This window comes from Triturus cristatus, chromosome 4_2, assembly GCF_964204655.1.
Source record: "Triturus cristatus chromosome 4_2, aTriCri1.1, whole genome shotgun sequence".
Taxonomy (NCBI): Eukaryota; Metazoa; Chordata; class Amphibia; order Caudata; family Salamandridae; genus Triturus; species Triturus cristatus.
In genome coordinates this window covers 980,786,981-980,807,646 of record NC_140586.1, presented here as the reverse complement: position 1 = coordinate 980,807,646, position 20,666 = coordinate 980,786,981, and the positions used below count along the sequence as shown (strand labels likewise).

General features: G+C 44.4%; 1 long non-coding RNA gene across 1 annotated transcript in view; it reads left to right on the top strand.

Moving 5' to 3' along the window:
* The first annotated feature begins 11,630 nt into the window (after nt 1-11,630).
* The window catches only part of LOC146839204 (uncharacterized), a 118,857-nt gene continuing 109,821 nt past the window's right edge, over nt 11,631-20,666 (top strand). The window contains exons 1-3 of the long non-coding RNA XR_014960806.1: nt 11,631-11,709; nt 15,083-15,196; nt 15,320-15,410. This is a non-coding gene — a long non-coding RNA (uncharacterized LOC146839204). The remainder of the gene's footprint in view (nt 11,710-15,082; nt 15,197-15,319; nt 15,411-20,666) is intronic.

Here is a 20,666-nt window from a genome sequence, read left to right as displayed (position 1 = left end):
CAGCCAGGCCGCCGACAACCTCACGAAGTGGATCAGCACCTGCGCGGACGAACTCGCCCCACTGAGGACCCCGCCCAGCAGACCCGGCAGCAACAAGGCCCCATGGTTCACCGGCGAACTCAAGAGCTCCAAGAAGAACTGCCGAGCACTCGAGAAAGCCTGGAGAAGGGAGCCAACACCGGACAACATGACCACACTCAAGCTCGCCACCCGGAAGCACCATCAACTGATCCACGCCACCAAGAAAACAGCATTCAAGGACCGGCTGGACAACAACGCACACAACTGCAAGGAACTCTTCAACATCGTGAAAGAGCTCTCCAACCCCAACACCGGAAACAACAACATCACCCCATCGCAAGACCTCTGCAACTCCCTCGCCTCCTACTTCCACAACAAGATCGCTGACATACACAACAGCTTCATCCCACAAACAACGCCCCCCACGACCGCACCAACACCCCCCACCACCACCCTCAGTGCCTGGACCCCGATCAACACAGAAGACACCATCCGCACGATGAACTCTATCCACTCCGGATCTCCGACCGACCCCTGCCCTCACCACGTATTCAACAAGGCCGACGCTGTCATCGCACCCCACCTGCGGGACATCATCAACACCTCCCTCAACACCGCCACCTTCCCTGAGAGCTGGAAGCACGCCGAACTCAGCGCTCTACTAAAGAAACCAACAGCGGACCCCACCGAACTCAAGAATTACCGCCCCATCTTGCTCCTCCCGTTTCCAGCCAAAGTCATCGAGAAGACCGTCAACAAGCAGCTGGCCGCCTTCCTCGAGACAAATGGATCCCTCGACCCCTCACAGTCTGGCTTCCGAGCCAACCACAGCACCGAGACCGCCCTCATCGCTGCCACCGATGACATCCAAGCCCTGCTGGACAACGGAGAAACAGCGGCCCTCATCCTCCTAGACCTCTCCGCAGCATTCGACACTGTCTGCCACCGCACCCTAGTGCAGCGCCTCAGCAACGTCGGAATCCAGGAGAAGGCACTGGAATGGATCATCTCCTTCCTCGACGGAAGGACACAGAGAGTCCGCCTACCACCGTACAAGTCAGAGGCCACCGAAGTCATCTGCGGCATCCCTTAAGGATCCTCGCTCAGCCCCACCCTCTTCAACGTCTACATGAGCCCCCTTGCGGCCATCGCACGCCAACACAACCTCAACATCATCTCCTATGCCGACGACACCCAGCTGATCCTCTCCCTGACCAACGACCCCGCCGCCGCCAGAGCCAACCTCCACGAAGGGATGAAAGACGTAGCCGAGTGGATGACGACCAGCCGCCTGAAACTGAACTCAGACAAGATGGAAGTCCTCATCCTGGGCTCCTCGCCCTCCACCTGGGACGACTCCTGGTGGCCCCCCGCCCTGAGCACCGCACCCAAACCGACAGACCACGCACGCAACCTGGGCTTCATCCTGGACCCCTCCCTCTCCATGACCAGACAAGTCAACGCCGTCTCCTCTTCCTGTTTCAACATCCTGCGCATGCTACGAAAGATCTTCCGGTGGATCCCCACCGAGACCAGGAAGACGGTCACCCAGGCCCTCGTCACCAGCCGACTGGACTACGGCAACGCCCTCTACGCCGGAACCACCGCCAAACTCCAGAAGAGACTCCAGCGGATACAGAACGCCTTAGCCAGACTCATCCTCGACATCCCCCGAAGCAGCCACATCTCCGGACATCTGAGAGACCTGCACTGGCTCCCCGTCAACAAGAGAATCACCTTCCGTCTCCTCACCCACGCACACAAAGCCCTACACGACCAAGGCCCGAGCTACCTCAACAACCGCCTCAACTTCTACGCTCCCAAACGCCATCTCCGATCAACCATCCACGCCCTCGCCGCCGTCCCCCGCATCCGAAGAGCGACAACAGGAGGAAGGTCCTTCTCCTACCTGGCCGCCAAGACCTGGAACTCCCTCCCGACCGACCTGCGCCTGACCCAAGACCACCTCTCCTTCAGGAAGAAGCTCAAGACCTGGCTGTTTGAGCAGTAGCGGCACCCCCCCCCCCCAGCGCCTTGAGACCCTCCGGGTGAGTAGTGCGCTTTATAAATGTCCTGATTGATTGATTGATTGAAATAATTGGCTGAATTTGTAAGACACAAACAGATAGATGCGGTACCCCTCACTAAGTGACTTGTCCTACTAGTACAGTCACTCTCTCCTCCTCCTGTCCGAGTCAATTATTTTACCTTCCACAAACATCTTTTCTTTTCTTACCTGTGATTGATGTTTAAGTTAGGCACAGCGATGGCTGCATGACGATACAGGTTGGGTTTCCGAAGAGAATGCAGAATCAGATGCCATGGTTGTGGTGGTAGTAGTAGTAGACACTGGCAGTAGCATTTACAAAAAAGAAAAAGAGTCGGTCAGTCACCTGAGAGAGACTCTGGGAGGAGTAGTAGAGCGAAGTAAATAAAATATAATGGGTGAGGGGATAGCCTAGTACAACAAGTTACAAAATCGTTGTTTTCGAGTCACTCAACTAGGCCTACACTAGACACAAGCATAACCTTTAGTGCTGTGTGTAATAGCAGGAAGGATAACAATCGATGCCAGCAATTAATGATTAGGTTCCTTTGTTAAAAAAGTTAGCTCGCAAATATACTTATCATGGGTGGGCAAGCAGATAAAGATCCACCCCCTGCCTTGAAATTGAATTAGTGTTGCTTTTGCCACGTCCGCCCCAGCAAGCGTGTGATCAATTATTGGTGTACATTTAATGTAGTCACACCTCAATAAATCACACAGCCCGGGGGAAGAGGGTTAGGGTTTGATGAATGGTTGGGAAGGGGGGTTTTTGGGAAAGGTTTGACAAAGAAAAACAGTACGCATGGACAAACAACAAAAGAAAGCACAATCTTTGTAGACTACCATATCCATAAATGTGTTAAGGGTGAAAAAGGAAATGCATGCATGATGACGATAACTTTATGGTTAATGATAAGTAAAACTTACTAACTACTACTAGACAATTAGACAGTGCAGGTCATCAGAATATTAATATTAGGCACTTTGACTTGCCTGTCTGTCCTCATAATGAGAGACACAGATTACATTCAGTTTGTGTTCTGTTCTATTGTACCGGGCTTACTTTTAAAGATAGCAAAGAAAATTAAAAAATAGCTGTGAGGGGGAATTATAACTTATAAGCAGAGAGCAAAAATAATTAATAATAACAACAACACATGGTATTAATGATTGAGGACAAAAAATGAATCAAATTGTTTCAAAGATGAAGAAAGTTGATACTGTTACTGTGTTATCCTGGTCAAATGGGGAGTTTCATCTCGGCATTCCTCTTGGTCCTCCCTTCCATGGATGCTCCGTCCATCAATTTTGGGTGACGCCACGGCCTGCCTGGCAGATGTAGGTTCATTGGGAAGGTAAGTGTGCGTTGTTTTTCCAAGTACAGCGCAGGATAAAAGCCGGCCTGTAAGTGTAAATGGAAAAACAAATGGGATATTGAAAAATCAATGAATAAAATAAATGCATCAATTACGATGGAGTGTAACAAGACAGAGAAGAGAACACTTTTAGACTGAGGCGGCATGGATAGATATATCAGGTCTGTCTACTCTGTTTACAGCATTTTTTAAGCTACACCAACAGGACAGAGCATGCCCACGGCACCGGGCCGTGAACAAACCTCCATTTAGCTGTAATTTTGACAAAGCACATATACAGCAACCTAGCATTTCCAAAATTAAGTGAATAAATCCATGCACCGCTGTCAGTCATACCACTACACTCGACTCCACCACTATATACATGTAGGTCTGCTGTGGTTCTTGTTGACTTGTGTTTACCTTCTATGGAACTTCATGAAATGCAGTTATTCCATCAATCAACTCCGATCCAAAGTCCTGACTGACTGTGAAGAGTATATGTGGTCATCATGATCATGGTGTCCAATGGATAGCCCTGCAGTAGAAGTACAATTTTTATTACACAACAAGTCTGTTTACATCACCATTAACCAGAAACAGTTACAGGAGGACCCATTACATACAGCAACATAGCATTTTCCAAAGTAAGTAACTAAATCAACACACGGCTCTCAGTCATACCTCCACTAATGCACTCCTGACTACTCGACTCCACCACTACACAGACATGAAGGTCTGCTGTGGTTGTTGGCTTATTTACCTTTTATGCCACTTGAATTGAAATGCCCAGAGTTATTCCACCAATCATGTCCGATGCAACTGACTGACTGCGAAGATAGTATGGTCATCATCATGGTGTTGTACGTGTTGGCCAACTCCAACTCAGTCTGTAGTGTTCCATATTATAAATTGCAACGGATATTGGCCTGCAGTAGTAGGAGTACAATTTGATTATTAAACAACAAGAAAGGAAACATTTACTGTCACTTGAGTCACTTTTGGTTGGTAGATTAATTACTAGTACAGTTCGACTTCATGCACAACGTCATCAACATCAACACAAAAAACAGCAATCACTCTGAGTCTGCATACAACGCATGCATTGCCAACATTAGTACATTACCTGTCTTGCTCTTTTCTTTTGCTGTCAGATGCCTAGTTCTTTCTGACAGATGTGTTTTTTTACTGAGCCAGTGGCCTCATTATTACTCCATATTCATTTTGAGTGTTAGTCGCTGTTTCAGTTTTCTTACTCATCTGTGGCACTTCTTTGTTGCAGTTGAAGTTGGTTCACATCATCATGGTCAGTGCTGTGAGATGGGCAGCGGCCTGTGCAGCGGTCATTGTTTAACTGAATTGAGTTTGCAGAAATGAGACATGTCAGCAAGTTTCTTCAAAGAGTCTCTTGTCTTTCTCTGCCAAGTACCTTCTGTTCTGACATTGATGAGCTTTTATGCCTGCCGAGGAGGTAGCCTATTTCTGACAGGGACGAGTTTCGGCTCGGAAACAAAAGGAGGATACCTATAGTCACATTCCACTTCTTCTGGAGGGACTGTCAGAGGCAACAATTTTTCCTGTACTATTCTCCATCCAATGTCGGGCTTTAGGGAAATATATTTAGGGCAAGTCAGGAAGATGGAGCAGGACTCTGAGGAGTGGACTGTAAAATACACAGAGGTGCAACTCCAATAGGGAAATAAAAAGAGAAGACGGTGGTGATGGATTCATTTGTTGTGATTTGATTTGAAGCAGAAAAAGACAGATACACACAAATAATGGAAGGTAGAAAGTAACAATTTGAATGCCTAGTTGTCAGGGAAGAGGAGCTTGTCCTCCAACTCTGGTGGTTCGGACAGAAGTATGTCATGTAACCCACTACTTATGTCATCAAAGTCGCTCTCCTCTTCCTGCTGTGATTCACGTATTTTGTGGTCCTTTTCAACGTTACAATGGGACGAGCAGCACTGCAAACACGCTCAGAAGAGACACTTGCGACAGGGGAAGTCAGGTACTTTATCGCTAGCCTGCTGAGCACTGTCCATTGGCTTCTTTCCCATACCAATACACCGATAGATTTCCATTCATGAAGACCTCTGTTGGGTCATCCAGACATGCCTGGACCACCTGGACCATCCGCTCAATGCTCAGGGGTGTTCCAATGTGCTCTGCCTCTTTTGCCTTTGCATCAGCTCTGGACTAACCATACCCCTGCCGTAGAAACCAATCAGTTGCCGATTGTAATGTGGATGATCTTGTTCTTGCTGTTGATGTTATTGGTAGTGTTGGTGTCGGTGACTGCTGGGAGGCAAACGCACTTCCCTCAGGCTCTGAAGTAGAACTTGCCTCTGGAATCTGCCCTGGAGTACTTGTTCTGGGCTGGGGCAGGGGGCCTCTAATTACCAGCTGTTCGTTTTCAAAGTCAATGGCTTGCTCAGCTATCAAAGTTTTGTACTTGGCAACATTCACTTCTGAAAAAGGAATTTCTGCCTTACTGTTCAAAGATGCTTTGTACCGTGGATCCAAAATTGCGGCAGTAATGTAATGTGGATCTGACACAATGTTATTTTGAATCATTGTATTTTCAGATAAGCGAATGGCTAAGGATTCCGCCAAATAATGTGCATCTTGTTTGTCATCCACACCTACGTACGTTTCAGATACCTCCTTCAGCTGTTGCTCTAGCATGTGCAAGAATGGGATAGCTTGGCCCATAGTACAGTCCTCCCTGCTGACTTCACGTGTGAAGACCTCAAAAGGAAGGAGCATCTCTGTCAGGCATTTAACGAGGTCCCATTGACCCATCTCAACGGGCATTACATAAGCATTGAGTGGTATGTACTGCTCAAACAGACGATCAAGCATGTAATACGTTGAATTCCAATGTGTTGGCACCTCCTGGATGAGTGCTCACGTTGAATGACCCTCAGCTGCTTCCGGGCTTTAAACGAATGGCTGAAATGTGTGCATCTTCTTCTGCAGGTGATCAGTAAGTTGCTGACTTTGTATTCATTTTTCAGAAAGTCTTGAACAGCAATGTAAATGCATTTCGCCAAACATGGGACCCTGAAATCGCCACCATCTTTCATGGCCCTAACTACATTACTGCCATTGTCCGTGGCAACAAAACCAATGTTAAGCCCTCTTGGGCACAGCCACTCAAAGACCTTGCTGTTAAACCCATACAAAATGTTTGCAGCAGTATGAGATTTCACCATGGCAAACATGGCTACAGTTGCATGTTTGCGAGTGGCATAACAAATCTCAGCAGCGTCAACACCAGCAGATATCTGTTCTCTACACCCCACGAAAGTGATCCAGTGTGCAGTTATGCACATGTAATCAGTGGCTTGGCAACTGGTCCACATGTCTGTTGTCAGGTGGATACTATGAACAGCACTCTGCTGCAAGGTGTTTCCAAGTAATTCCCACACGTCGTGATGTAGTGCTGGAACAGCAACTGTGGCAAAATATTAGCGGCTGGGAACTTTCCATTTTGGGCAGATGGCTGTCACAAATTCCAGAAAACCCACCCCTTCAACAAAAGAAAAAGGGAGAGGTCCAGTGCTAACATTTTAGACAGCTTCACATTGTACAAATGTTCTATTGGGTGGTTGCGTTCGTTCTGCCCCTCCACCGGCCTAAACATGCTGATAATGGTGGGCTGCATGGTTTTCCTTCCTCTTAGACTCAATGTCGCACTTTTTTTCATTGCGGTACTGGTTGCTGTCTCAGGCTGACTCTTACTCTTGTGCCACTGAGATGTTGCTGAAGATGTGGTCGACAATAACACTGCACTGCTGGGGACAGGGCTACTTTGTGTACCACTACCAGAGAGAATATCTCCTTGTTCTTCCTCTCCCACAGTGATCGGATCTTCTTCTTCCACTTGTTTATCCCGAGCAACACCAATGGTTGTAGTTTTTATGCTGCGAAGGTGGTGCTCCCAGTTGATCAAGTGGTGTTTTTTCAGATGGGTTATTTTGCCTCCGATACCATAGTTTGTACCAAGCTTACCCCAACTAACAGAGGTATTACAAATGGAGCATGTAGCAATGTTCTTCTCCTTTTCACTAACCATAAAGATGTCCCAAACTGGGGAACTTAACTTTTGCCTCCTGCTGGAGGTGCCACTTCCAATGCCGGATGAACTGGAGGGTGTGCGTTGAATTTGACTCTGTGCTGTACCACTACATACTTCTACTGAGGTGGTGGTTGTGCTGGATGTAGGTCGCTGACGGGCCTTTGCTAATGCAAATATGAAAGCTGTAGGTTGTGTTGGTGTTACCTGTGATGGAGGTATGCATGCTACATCCCTCGCAGCGATTTTGGATATGGTAACAATGTTGGTCTCCATCTCCTCGGGACCAGGAGTGATGTTCGTGATGACTGGACCCTCATCATCCTGCTGTTCTACATCAACCTCCATAAGTGTAGGGCTTTCTGAAACCTTCCTTTTCCCTAGCCTGGTCTTGGGATGTGTTTCCCTCTCAGACTCAGTTTGTGGCTTCCAAGTGGCATCTAGATCATCAGAAGGGGGGCTAGGTGAAGAACTTGGACTAACCCTCCTTTTCCTTGGTGGGGATTTGGAAGACAATGGAGCTTCTGAATGAGTGGCTTCCTCTTCTTCCTCTGCATGAGGCTCAATTTCCTGAACTGCCCCTACTTCAGGAGGAACAACCCCATAATATTGCGGGCGGTGGTTGCGGCTGTTGCTGTTGAGCACTAATCTTCTGTGTTTCCTCCTGCGTTGATTGGGTACTACTTTGAGATAGCGATAAGTTTAGCTCAGGCTCAGCATCACTGATTTCCACCATTAGGCTGGCTACCTCTTCCACACTCATGTGCTTGAGCCTGGGTTGGTGGGTTGGGTCCACTGATGCGGAGGTGCTGACCCCAGCTTGCTCCCTGGACACCACTGCATCAGGCGTCATTTTTGGTTTCCCAAAAAACGTTTTGGGCAGCACACCAGACTTAAGTGTCACTTCCTTCTTCGTTTCCTTCTTCTCTATAGCAAATTTCTTGGTACTGGAGGACCTCCTCCACAGTCTTTTGTGCACCTAAAAGCAAAAAAGACAGAAGAACATCTGTCAAAAGATAGTACAATTAAACTAATATAATATATAATTGAATAGGATGTGGTGGATATGCTTAAAATAATCTGCACATCAATAGCGTCTCCTTATTGTAATATTAAGGTATTTAAAAGCATCAGATCAAATATTAGGTCCAACATTGGTGTCTAATACTCATCCACCTAGAGCATTGATTCCTAGACTCACAATATGTGATATAGGTTACAGTTAACGCGATGACACCAGAGCACAACATATGCATATTACTTTCATCCTCTAATGTATTAAGCACATTTCAGGAACATAAATGATTCAACATCATTGGATGGCAACGCAGCTGTAGATCTTTCGAGTTTGTTGTTTTCTTTTGTCAAATACAACAGCCGACGCGCGTTTCGCACCTGCGGGGCTTCCTCAAGGCTGTGGATAACATATAAAACATATATATTGGAATATACACCACATATATAAAAACAAAGACAATTTCTTAAAACAGACATAACAATATTTATCACATTAATTGTTAGACCTGTGGTCTGGGATATAAATAATGGTCTCTAACTTCAACATAAATCGTGACCACCATGAATATTCACCACATAAATACAGACAAAGACAATTTCTTAGAACAGACATAACAATATTTATCACATTAATTGTTAGACCTGTGGTCTGGAATATAGATAATGATCTCTAATTTCAAAATAAATCGTGACCACCATAGAAAGCCAACAAATGTCCAATATAACAAAGGAGACCCCAAATATTTGTTCAATTAATTTCTAAAAGGCACAAAAAAAAAACGAGAACAGAGGTAATGCACCCAGTGCAAAGATATAAAGGATACCAAATGTCTGTACAATAGAAATACACAGTGTTCCCTTAGTGCGCAAGCCATGCTCTTTGATGAAAAAAAGCCCTCTTATAGGCCCAAAGTGTCAAACACCCGACGGGAAGAAGACGAAACATATCCGATTTCTCACCTCTCTAGTAGTCCTATATGACTCTTATATCAATCAACCTGATAGTCTTTTTGCTTTTCATCAAAGTGTGTCTCAAGTCCAGAAAGTACTGTGAAATAGATATTATGGTGAGATTGTCATGTGCTTTATATGTCTAACAATCAACCAAATCCTTAAAATGTAAATTAAGTGTATCCAACACCGCAACAACACGTTAGCCACCTCCTACCTAAGCAATTGTATCCATTCACTATGTTAATCACAATATTTCTTGAGAAACACTATTTGGTTACAATGGACGTATGCTCGCTATATACGAGCATTCCAGGTAAGCTGGGTCTCAATGCATTTTCTCGACACCAAATCCATAGAAACCTATGAGCATTCGATAATGCTATTAGAGATGATTGAACTTGTATTGAATAACAATGTTTTTTTACATAATGGCAGTTGGTTTCGTCAAACAAGAGGGCTGGCCATGGGGGCGAAATTTTCACCGTCCTTGGCCAACCTCTACATGGGCTAATATGAATTGATACATCTGTGGTGAAAAGGCCCTTCCAATCTGACGAATAATATTCTGTATCTAGGGAGATACATAGATGAAATTTTACTTTTCTGGTCTGGTACCACTGAGGAGCTAGATGAGTTGTTTATACACAGGAATGACAATCCTTTCAATCTGAGTTTTACGAAAGAACAAAGCACTACGAGCATTAATTTTTTAGATATCACCATTGTGGTTGATAATGATAAATTACTGTCAATACCCTTCAGAAAACCCCCCGCCTGCAATACTGGATGCGGAAAGTGCACATCCTACCTCACTAATCAAATCCATTCCGTTTGGTGAAATGATCAGGATCAAAAGAAACTGCAGTGATGTCACCAAATTGAACAATGGACTTTCCCAAGTTGACAAAAGATTTTTGGCTACGGGGTACAGTACCAATATAATTGACAAAGCAGGGTACAAAACAGATAAGAGAGACAGGACTACACTTCTTTCTAAATGCAGAAAAAATGCTTCCGTAACAATAAAATCAGATTCATTACGCCTTATTCCTCGGCGAGTACAGAGTTATACAAAGTACTAAACAAACATTGGCATCTGCTATTAGAAGATCAGAGCTTGCATGACAAGATTGCCAAGAAACCCGCTATTACATTCAAAAACACTCAGACAACAGCTATGCCCAAGTTACATTCCCCCCAAGATAACAAATACATGGTTACCTACTGCTCCCAAAGGCTTTTACAAATGTGGTATGTGTAATATTTGCTGCTTCGCAATGAATAAAACAATCAATTTTCAATATAATACCACAAAGACATATATGATAAATCATTTCATCAACTGCAATACAACACATACGGTGTATTGCATCAAATGTAACAAAATATACATTGGAACTACTGTGAGGCCTCTCAAAGAGAGAATTCAAGAACACAGAAGGGCCATACGCAACAATACACAATATCCACTTGCGGTACATTTCAACACTATACATGGTAACAAAGAGATTATAAATATAGGATTTCATGGTATAGATATGCCCCAAATAGGCCAGAGAGGCGGCAACAGAACATTGAATTACGCCAAATGGAAAGTAAATGGATTGTTATCTTGCGAGCTGCGGAGCTGGGAATCCACATAGATAAGGAACTGTTCGAGTTTCTATGAGGGACTTATGTAAATGAGGAATAATAACTGGCACATGCTGAAGTGTACAGATAAAACAACTCTATGTCTGATAATATAGAAACAAACTTATTTGGGAATCTTAATTACATCACTGCAGGTCAAACAGTGAAATTTGATCACAAACATGACTATACCATATGGGATGGAATTATTGTAATGTGTTTCAATCATTACATCTATTAGTGACTATACTTGGGTTACAAGCGACTATTCTTGGGTTAACTGTTGGTTAGTGTTGATGCATCTAGGTGAAGATAAAAGGCATACAATAACAGGCTCAACATATTTGATCTATTTACTTTAATAATCTATATGACTGGGACATTCAAACACAATCTGTGGCGACTTTCACAAGTTATGCATATTTCAAGATGGCCGCTATAGTGTCATGACAAATACGTTAGTGCAAATAGGCATGTCCCCTTTCAATCTCTACTACCCGACGTCGGACGTAGTTTTAAAATCAGCTGGGAGACCCGGACGCGAGGGAATCGGGATTCGCTGACCTGCATACGTGAGAACATCGACAAGGAAAATCGTTCGGGTGAGTGGGAATGATACCGCAGGCATGGTTGCCATAAGCGCATACTAAAATAGAACAGACTAGTACCAATTTGGCACGCAATTACTAATACGCATCATTAGGTGACTATAGCATGTCTAGCCTTTTTTTGTGTTTGGGCATATGGTTGGAAACTAAACAAGCGAGTGTCACATATGACCTCAGCTTGTGTTAACATTAAATCAGGATATAAATATGGGACGTTACATACGTAAAAACGTCAACAAGGAAAATTGTTCGGGTGAGTGGGGAGGATACCGCAGGCATGGTTGCCATAAGCACATACTAAAAATAGAACAGACTAGTATCGATTTGGCACGCAATAACTAATAAGTATCATTAGGTGATTATAGCATGTTTGGCCTTTTTTAATGTTTGGGCATATGATTGGACACTAAATAAGCAAGTGTCACATGTCACCTCAGCTTGCGTTAACATTAAATCAGGATATAAATATGGGACGTTACAATCATTAAGTCCCATTTTTCTGAGTACTTATTAGGTCGAGCCTAGACAGCGCATGCGCTGTCGCAAGACCTGTAGTAAATACAATATTGAGGGTAATTTCTCCTGCTGCTTGCAATTGGTTAACTGTGGCATTGCTTTTGTTAGCAGGCTTATGGTTGGCTGTGGATGCGATACATCACTTCCGTTTTTGAAGGAAGCAGCACCGACCAACTACAGTTAAGTTGCACTGCAGGGCTGTATCTTTTAACTTACGGACTACTTTGTTGTTTTTTTGCCATGGCGCCTGGTTCACGCATACGTTTAATATGCACGGCCGCTCAGTGTTGTACGGCCGCTTTCCTCGGTGTTGTCGCCCCCCCTCATCACCACCCGCCCCTCGCGCCTTGTTTTCTTTGATGTGGTCTTTTCTTCCTGTACGTGTTAACCCATTGCCAGTATGGAGCGGTTTTCTATCTAAGATGGGCGCTGCACTGGTAGCTTTCTCTTTCGCTTATATCCTAAGAAGCGCTTAATGCACCATCTTCCTGTTCACAGCTTCAGCTGTCTCTGGTTTATTTTGTTCTGTACGTGTGTTTGAAATGTCGTCTGTACGGGTTCACACTTCCGATTGCCTGTATTGCTAATAAACTTAAGGCATTTGTTTACAGCGTTCGTCATTCTTTTATTTACATTTTTCAGGTGGGCATGTCTCTGCGTTAATGTTTTTTTTGTATGGACGGGGCCAGCCTCGAATCGAACCCGGTTCCCCAATTCCAAAGGCAGCAGCTCTGAATAGTATACCACATCCTCTCTCACTAAACAACCAGCATTTTTTAGGGTTGTTTGTCTTTGTATCGCTCACTGAGTTACACTCCCACTATGCACCCACCCTAAACCCCTTCCTCTTTTGTTTCCCTGAGCACCCCCACTAGAGTGTTGATGTGCTGCTATTATTATCCGTTTGGGCAGCTTTGAGCGCTTTGCAGCCAAATGTTTGAGCTCTGTGTAGAATTTTACTGTCAAAACGAGTCTATGACAAAGAGCCATAAATAAAAATAAAAAACGGGTTATTGAATACTAGAGGAGAAAGCTGTGAGAATGAGACACATGAGAGAGAGAAAAAAGCGTAATGCTTTCAAAGCGAAGACAGTGAGACCCAAGGTGCTGGGTGGGAGGTAAGTGTGAAGAAAAAGCAGCGAAAGTGATGCAGACAGCGATAAAAATGCACTCATAAGCGGAAAGCGTTCTCTTTGAAGTCAGCACAACATATACAGGCCCACACAGGCACTAGCGCACACACACGTAGGGCTACAGGTGTCACTTTACCTGCTCTCAGTGCACTCCTGATGTTCTCTCTCAGCCTGTGACCTTGCGTCACAGGACGGGCCAGGGACCAAGCGCCATGAGTGTGCAGGAGGTACTCACCAGATTTCCTCCGTGGGTTCGTGTGCCTGTTGCAGAGATCTGCGTGTAATTTGAAGGTCAGAAGTTTGACTCTCTCAGCAGGGTCATCCTAGACTTTCATCCTTGCAAGGTCGACTCAATGAGTTCTATTGAATTGGGTCTTTTGTAGCGACCACTATCAGAGAGAGATGCTTATGGAGCGAATTAAGATGTGCACCTCATATTGCTTTTGACAAGAAAAACCTGAATTAGTGCACGTATGTTAAGTGCTTTTGTATAGCAGAATTTTGCCATTTGTATGGCCCATGGCACTTAACACTGTAGCAAGTGAAGTAAGGACTAATTTATTAGGTAATGATGGTTTAAACGCAGGGCCACTGGAATTATGCTGCTCTGTGGCTGTGGTCTTTTCTGTGTCATTATCGAGTTTCCGCACGTGCCACATAATCTATCATCTTCCTAGTAATTTGCAAATCAAAATAAAAAAATAATTCACACTCAAACAGATCGAAAGTCACTAAAACACTGCAACCCGAGTTGTCTATGCCGCACAACTCCAGGGAAATTAAGTGATTTGCACAGACTCACAGCATATTGAGGCGATGCCGAGACTCAGTCTGGTTCCCCAGTTCCCATGTCGACAGCTCTGGCCATTATGCAACATTCCCTCACTAAAGCGGCAGTAGGGTAAGCAGGACTAGCCCCCTGGCATTTTTGTTTATTTTGGGAAAAATGCATGCGTCTTTATTAAGGGCAAGCAAACAGTTTTTGAGCCAGTACCTTTCTGTAGGAGGACTAAAGCACCACAGCAGCAGTATGTTGCTTTTGGTTTTGCTACAGACAGCCTAGCCACGGTAAGCTGCTTGTAGGCAAACTGCAGCCTCCCTCACCTTTAAGAAAGGCAGTTGTCATTTAGAAATGGTAGGCCCTAGTTAACCCCTAAATTGCAAGGCATGTTCAAAAGCAATAGGTCTCGAATTTGCTAGTGATTAAGCTATTGGCATTGTAAATGACAATGACTTTTATTTATTTGTTTTCAAAACCTACAAGCAGTCCGTAAATACGCACTTTATGCTTATAGTAGTTGCTTAATAGAAGCAAGGCTGGCAGTAACTGCGCCTCTTTTACTGTCAGCCTTGCTTCTCGTAAACAAGGACTATAAGTACAAAGTGCATGTTTACACATCGCTTGCAGGTTGTCAAAACACATGTACATTGCCAATAGCTCCAACTCTCGCAAATGCGAGACCTATTGCATTGCAAATGCTTGTTTTTTCTTTGGGATATCCAATATGGGAAATAATATGCAACTCTAACGGTTATGATATCGCTATTGGATACCCTTAGAATTAATTTGGATCCGCGAATTAAACGACAATACAGACCGATCACTTGTGCCATTAACATTTCTTAAGTAATGACATTGTTTAGATAAGACAGGTATATTATGCGTGCCCTGACCAATACATATATATAGCAATACTCCCTTTCTTTCTTTGTGATAGATGGAACGTATCATGGCTCCAACCAATTATCTGAAGCGATTATATTGAGACTTGGAAGATTGTGTTTCTCAAGAAATATTGTGATAAACATAGTGAATGGATACAATTGCTTAGGTAAGAGGTGGCTAACGTGTCTTTGCGGTGTTGGATACACTTAATGATTTACATTTTAAAAATTTGGTTGATTGTTAGACATATAAAGCACATGACAATCTCACTGTAATATCTATTTCACAGTACTTTCTGGACTTGAGACACACTTTGTTGAAAATCAAAAAGACTATCAGGTTGATTGATCACATATGAGTCATATAGGACTACTAGAGAGGTGAGAAATCGGATATGTTTCATCTTCTTCCCGTCGGGTGTTTGACACTTTGGGCCTATAAGAGGGCTTTTTTTCATCAAAGAGCATGGCTTGCGCACTAAGGGAACACTGTGTATTCCTATTGTATAGACATTTGGTATCCTTTTTAACTTTGCACTGGGTGCATCACCACTGTTCTCGTTTTTTGTTTGTGCCTTTTAGAAATTAATTGAACAAATATTGGGGTCTCCTTTGTTATATTGGATATTTGTTGGCTTTCTACGGTGGTCATGATTTATGTTGAAGTTAGAGATCATTATTTATATCCCAGACCACAGGTGTAACAATTAATGTGATAAATATTGTTATGTCTGTTTTAAGAAATTGTCTTTGTTTTTATATATGTGGTGTATATTCCAATATATATGTTTTATATGTTATCCACAGCCTTGAGGAAGCCCCGCAGGGGCGAAACGCGCGTCGGCTGTTGTATTTGACAAAAGAAAACAATTAACTGGAAAGATCTACAGCTGCGTTGCCATCCAATGATGTTGAATCATTTATGTTCCTGAAATGTGCTTAATACATTAGAGGATGAAAGTAATATACATATGTAGTGCTCTGGTGTCATCTTGTTAATGTAATATATAACTTCTTAGTGTGTAGTGGTGGTCACAATTATTACATTTTAGTAACTCAGTGAATAACAGTGTAGCCATTTATGAGAATTTGACAACAAGATCAAAACCAAAGGGGGGATACTGTTCCTATTGCATGGTGCAAATAGTCACCATTGCATCAAGGTGCAAAAAGTCACCTATTGATTAAAAAGGAAAATTGAAAGAAGTAAAGGAAAAGGAAAGAAATCCTAGGTAAGAGGGACCCTCCAGTGAAGTGAAAGGACACATGTAGTCCTCTGTTGCCCTCACACACCCCAAGGAGTGTCATGCTTCATCATCGGGCGTTTGCTCCTCGTGGGGCCGGCGCTGCAATTCCCCACGGGTCCCCCGAAGGGTCTCTTTGTCGGAGATCTTTTAGGACTGCCGGATGGTGCATGCGGGTGTGTGGGGTGGGGGTCTAATGAGGGTCAAGGTAGTGCGTGCATAGTGATGAGTCGGTGTATAAAGGGTAAACGGGCAGTAGTGGTAAAAATTGTATACCCTTCACAGACTAGACTGTGTAAAATCTTGCCCCTGCTGCGTATTATGCCTGGGTGTGAGCAAGGTCGTAGGTCAACATGTTTCGCGCCTTTGTCGCCCATGTGGTCGTTGGCGCTTCCTCAGGACCAAAACTGTAAAGTGCACGTGAAATAATAATTAAAATGCCCTCTAAATAAGACAGGGCGGGCAGTGAGCCTGTATACCTATAAGCTGGCTGCAACTGCATGATGTATACCGCTCCTGGTCGATGCCTAGGAAAAGAAAACATAATAAATCACAGGAATGAGCATCAGTAACAACTTGATGCTACAGGGTATACCACAGTTGTGTGTATAATAGTTACATAGAAAAACAGAGAGCACATGAGACAACACAGTAAAACATAGATACTCAATGGAACCCGTGTCTAAGGTTGGGTGACTGACCAGGTCCAATTGAGACCCCAGAAGTAAGTGGACCGTGTCCAATCAAAGTAGTCATAATAAGCAAAGAGTTCTGACAACATCGTAAGAGTATGTAACGTGTCCTGGCTGCACACAGTTAAAAACCGGCCAATTTGTGCTCCAATGAAAATAAAGTAACGTGTGTGCTCGATATCAAAACACTAGTGGAAACTGTTGGGTCTCCACGGGCACATACCTTCCACTGACAAAAGTAGTTCTTCTCTGGCTCGAGCTATGGACGCCCGCGCAATGTCGGGCTGGAAAGCAATTAAGAATGGACATGATAAGAAGTAGAATACATGCTAGCGAGCCAACGCTACTCCCTACTAGGTTAAGGGACTTACAATTTTTGCCGGGATGATGACTCCTGTCCACCTACCCCATCCCTGCGTCTGCCAGTTATGAGCCAAAAGGTAGTGGGACGCGGTACTAAAAAGGGGGAGTATGGGCGGTAACCCTTTCCGGAATACCCTGACGGAGTGGGGAGAGGTGCGCATGCGTGAGGGGAGGAGTACAGTGCGCATGTGCTGAAATGTGGAAGACTACTTTACATGCCCTGCGCAGAACCTTGCTGAGGAATTAACTAGATGGATGCTGGTGTGGACAATACGTCCACCTCGATGTATTGGCAGAAAATTCCTCAAATTAAAAGCATGGTGTTCTCGAGGTAATGGGCGCCCCATAACTAATCGCTTTTTAATCACTGTGTAAGCGTCCAATTGGACATATTATGTTCTACCTCAGCCTATCCATGTAATAAAGGAGGCTGTGAAGGGGGTGCCAGTACTAGATAATTCAAGGAGGAGATTTTATAAATCCTATCATTATAAAGTTTAAAAGAAGAGGCGAGTCTCAGTAAAATGTCACTGGAATTGCGAAATCCGCATCCCTCAAGCCTCCTATCTTAAAGGTGTCATTGAAAAGATAGCAAATCCCACTATCAATAAAATAGTACCTCATGTGCTCGTTGAAAGGAAAAGCACGTAAAAAGCGACTATAGAACGGTCCTCGGCTGAACCGCCGTACATTATCAATATAAACAAAGAGGGGGACCCAGGAGCTAATAAAGGTCCAGTATCCATGGTCCATATGCCAATATCAAAACCAAAGGGGGGATACTGTTCCTATTGCATGGTGCAAATAGTCACCATTGCATCAAGGTGCAAAAAGTCACCTATTGATTAAAAAGGAAAATTGAAAGAAGTAAAGGAAAAGGAAAGAAATCCTAGGTAAGAGGGACCCTCCAGTGAAGTGAAAGGACACATGTAGTCCTCTGTTGCCCTCACACACCCCAAGGAGTGTCATGCTTCATCATCGGGCGTTTGCTCCTCGTGGGGCCGGCGCTGCAATTCCCCATGGGTCCCCCGAAGGGTCTCTTTGTCGGAGATCTTTTAGGACTGCCGGATGGTGCATGCAGGTGTGTGGGGTGGGGGTCTAATGAGGGTCAAGGTAGTGCGTGCATAGTGATGAGTCGGTGTATAAAGGGTAAACGGGCAGTAGTGGTAAAAATTGTATACCCTTCACAGACTAGACTCCTGTGTAAAATCTTGCCCCTGCAGCGTATTATGCCTGGGTGTGAGCAAGGTCGTAGGTCAACATGTTTCGCGCCTTTGTCGCCCATGTGGTCGTTGGCGCTTCCTCAGGACCAAAACTGTAAAGTGCACGTGAAATAATAATTAAAATGCCCTCTAAATAAGACAGGGCGGGCAGTGAGCCTGTATACCTATAAGCTGGCTGCAACTGCATGATGTATACCGCTCCTGGTCGATGCCTAGGAAAAGAAAACATAATAAATCACAGGAATGAGCATCAGTAACAACTTGATGCTACAGGGTATACCACAGTTGTGTGTATAATAGTTACATAGAAAAACAGAGAGCACATGAGACAACACAGTAAAACATAGATACTCAATGGAACCAGTGTCTAAGGTTGGGTGACTGACCAGGTCCAATTGAGACCCCAGAAGTAAGTGGACCGTGTCCTATCAAAGTAGTCATAATAAGCAAAGAGTTCTGACAACATCGTAAGAGTATGTAACGTGTCCTGGCTGCACACAGTTAAAAACCGGCCAATTTGTGCTCCAATGAAAATAAAGTAACGTGTGTGCTCGATATCAAAACACTAGTGGAAACTGTTGGGTCTCCACGGGCACATACCTTCCACTGACAAAAGTAGTTCTTCTCTGGCTCGAGCTATGGACGCCCGCGCAATGTCGGGCTGGAAAGCAATTAAGAATGGACATGATAAGAAGTAGAATACATGCTAGCGAGCCAACGCTACTCCCTACTAGGTTAAGGGACTTACAATTTTTGCCGGGATGATGACTCCTGTCCACCTACCCCGTCCCTGCGTCTGCCAGTTATGAGCCAAAAGGTAGTGGGACGCGGTACTAAAAAGGGGGAGTATGGGCGGTAACCCTTTCCGGAATACCCTGACGGAGTGGGGAGAGGTGCGCATGCGTGAGGGGAGGAGTACAGTGCGCATGTGCTGAAATGTGGAAGACTACTTTACATGCCCTGCGCAGAACCTTGCTGAGGAATTAACTAGATGGATGCTGGTGTGGACAATACGTCCACCTCGATGTATTGCCAGCAAATTCCTCAAATTAAAAGCATGGTGTTCTCGAGGTAATGGGCGCCCCATAACTAATCGCTTTTTAAGAATAAGAACAGCAAAGGACAAAAACTAAAATGTAGTGGAGCCTGTGTTTGGCCTACATTTGTGCCTCACATGGGATGGATGCAGCATCAGGGAGCTGCAGCTGGCAAAGGGGATGGATTTGGAAGCAGACACAAGGAACAATGGAAAGACACGCAGGCCTATGTGGCAAAAACAACACACCACTAACTACCACCACAAAATGGCCCCCAGCAAAATGGTCAGGCCAGCCACAATAACAAGAAGGTGAAGACAAAGGACAGGACCATGAAGTTGGAGACTCATGGGAACTTCCTTCCTCTTCTAAAAAAAATTGGAAAAAAAAAAATGACTCCTTGCTCCAACAACTACAGCCAAATGACAACCTGAGGAATTTTTTTGGCAAATGAACCTAATCATCGTTTTCGAGAAGGTTTTATGCTGCTCGCGAGATATCCTTTGCCAGATTGCAAATTCTGCGTGTTCGGCATCGCGATCTTCACAAAAAGTCGTTATTGCATTCTTGAACATGCATATTGAGGGCACAAAGAAGACAAAAAGTGTAAGTCTGCGTTGTCGCGCAATGCCGAGTTGCCAAAACTGCACGAGCTGAACACCTAGGGTTACCTACTGGCTGAAAAGGCCTATTTATTTAACAAACAGAAAAAAAACTGAAATTCCACCCCAAAAACCACATTTTGCAATATAATACAATGCCATACATGGTGTTAAAATTCAACTGGCAACACAGAATCAGCTTTTAGGCACGCATGATGAGATGACTACCTCTGGGCCTACTGGCAGACTAGGCCACAATCTTGGGACTGAAGCCTATGGCAAAAGCAAGCACACTGCCTGACTTCACAAAATGGCCGCCACCCACATTCCAGGCCAACCACAAAGTGCGGACACTAGATAATGAATGCAGGCCTGTGGCAAAAGCAGTGCACACAGCCTGGATGGCTCCACAAAATGGCCGCTAGTCACCCACAACAAAAAGAAATGGAAGACAGACAATGCAATCCTATGGCAAA